Source organism: Morone saxatilis, unplaced genomic scaffold (genome assembly GCF_004916995.1).
Source record: "Morone saxatilis isolate NCDOM2014 unplaced genomic scaffold, NCSU_SB_2.0 Contig20, whole genome shotgun sequence".
NCBI classification, from domain to species: domain Eukaryota; kingdom Metazoa; phylum Chordata; class Actinopteri; family Moronidae; genus Morone; species Morone saxatilis.
Genome location: NW_023339763.1, coordinates 4791286 through 4794123, shown reverse-complemented (window position 1 = coordinate 4794123; position 2838 = coordinate 4791286).

The window sequence follows — 2838 nt, the reverse complement described above, 5'->3', positions numbered from 1 at the left end:
ATTATTTACAGAGGCCCAACAGTTCCCACCATGAGCAAGCATTTGGCAACTTCAAACTTGTTTTCTAGAAATTACATTTATATAAGAAAGTTTATAAGCATATAAGTTTTGAAAGATGCTGCCCAGATATATTTTTTAATCAATAAAATAGGGGGAAAATCCCATTTTAAAATACAATATATAATAACTTCAAAAGTAACTTGAAGCATGAGAATTAATTTAACTGAAACCATGATCTTTCATTAACCTGCCTTAAGTGCTTTTGTTACCTAAACTTAACCACCCTCGACGCTACAAAACACTGCACTGCCTTTATTGGAAAAGACCCTGCCACTAAACATTTCCTGGATGTGTGTTTATTAGTAATATTTAATCAGAATTTATAGCAGACAAGGTTGCATATAACTTTACTTTCATATAAAATATGCTATAAAAGATGTGGCTGCTTCCCAGATGCACCAACTGGAGACACATTGCATTTACAGTTTGCATGTAATACGGTTAAGAGTAGTTTGGACAATCATACGATACAGTCCCTTCTAAGTGCATCTTAAGGGCATATTCAGCCATGTTGGTAAGATTGATCTGATTACCCTGCAATCAAAAAGACAATATTGGACACATAATTGATGAACTGATATATTACTCCAACCCTTCCTCCTCCAGTGTCAGTACCAGGTTTTCTCCATGTGCGTGCATGTGTGTGTGTGTGTGTATGTGTGTGTGTGAACAGTGACAGACATGGCGTCCGCTGACAGCCCGGCTCGGCCCTATCTGCACAGCAGGAGTGACGTTAGAGAACCAGGAGGGGGGAGGAGGGAGGAGAGTTGGACCGATAGAGAGGTGGAGGAGTGTGTGTGTGTGTAGATGTGTGTGTGTAGGTGTGTGTGTGCGTGTGTTTCGCTTTTCAACACACACTTGTCACAGTGTTCCTCACTTTTATTTCTCCTCATCTGTTGCCCGGCCACTTTCTGACCCTGTGACCGCTGACACGACTCTTTATCATTGGTTGAATGTGACGCTGGTGGTCTCATGTTGTACCCTGCTTACTGTGAGTGACCATACAAAACCATGTCGACTTAATGCCTAAAATGGAGATGGAAAAGAAATAAAGGAGACATATTTATTATAATTGCAGATAGAGTTCATTATGGGAGTATTATATGCAGCCTATGTGGGTGCACAAATTAAAGCCACTGTGCAGTCCGATCTGCAGGCTACCGAGGAGATCACCGGCACTCACGAGGGCACCTCTGTGGTTCACTTTCCTCACCCCAGATTTAACCTGCTGGTCTGGGAATCAATCTGGCAGTCTTCCAGTCACAAACCCACTTCTCTAACCTCTAACCTTCTCTAACTTCATTATCTTTTCACCACCATTGCCTAAAACTTGATTGTAACATTTTTCAAATTATTCAAATGGCATAATTTTTTGTTTGAACATGAGACAACAATGGCTGTAAAATGTTTGACCACTAGTAACGCTACTACACAATTCATATTCGGCCACAATAATTGGTTTCTACAATATTTGCATAACATAAAAAATTTTAATTTTCCACCACACTATTACTACTATGCTCTTAGTTTTACAGATATTTTTTGTAGGACTAGCGTGAGGTCAAATAGATTTGGTTAAGATTAGGGTTGTGTTTTCTTTTTCAGAATCAGAAAACCAAATACATACATACATGAAGGTTCTCATTTCCCGTTTACCTGTTACCTTACCATCAGTACAACATCGTACAAAAAAAGAAAGAATGTCCTCCGTGTTATGGGAAAAACAGTTAAAGGGAAGACAAGGAGAGAGCAGATAGGTGGAGAGGCTGAATGGGACGAGGGTTAGAGGAGGTGATTTGAGACGGAGAGATGACAAGGGCTGGAGAGAGGAGGAGGGGGCACAGTGAGGAGAGAAAATAAGGTAAGAGAGTTGTGGGAAAGACATGAGAGAGTGGCAGAGGAAGAGGAAGAGTGATGAGAGAGGGAGAGAAACTATACAAATCTGTTAATCTGTAACCTCCATGAGCCTCCACAGGTGATCAGGTGTAATTTCAATTACAGTGTCTCACCCTCCTACCTTCTGCGTCCCCTACGTTGGCCTCTGTGTGACATAACAGCCAGGTTTTCAAAGTAAAGATGAATAAGTGATCCTTCACATGCAAGACCACAAGAATTCTCTGACAGTCTTTTTCAAAGGCAGCTCACAACACGGACACCAGTGACCAAGCTCCACCACGCTTTGCTCAGTTAGCATTATGCAAATTATGATGAACTTAAACAAAGCACTGCATAATTAGCACATTTAAATTTGATGTCCAATAATGTTGATATGTTCTCAGAGGTGTTAAAGACACAAAAATGTATTTGGAAAAACGCAAACCTGCTAGACAAGACCTTCCATATTGGATGGTTCATATAGCAGTAATGGCAAATAACTGGGATGTTTGTAGGGTTAGGCAATTAAAACACTTGGGTAAAGATTGTGGCTATAGTCAATAAAAGGGGGATTTTAATTGCAGGTACATGATCAATCCACCACCCCAATGTCGACTTAGTTCTTTTCTGCCTCGCTAAGAGGAGGCTACTTCCTGCATTGGCACCGAATGGTGGCATTGGGCGGAAACTGTGCGGCGCATTATCATTCAATGTGGACGTAATTCCTTTTAAATAAGCACCTGTGCTTCGGTTTATAACCAAATGCCCGCATCAGTCTCAGCTGCACTTTACTAATTAGATGTTGGCATGCTGGTGAACATGGCTAACAGTAAGCATGCTTGTGAGCTTTGCAGGATGCTGGCATTAAGCACCGTTGTTCGTATTGCCTCACAGAGCTGCTAG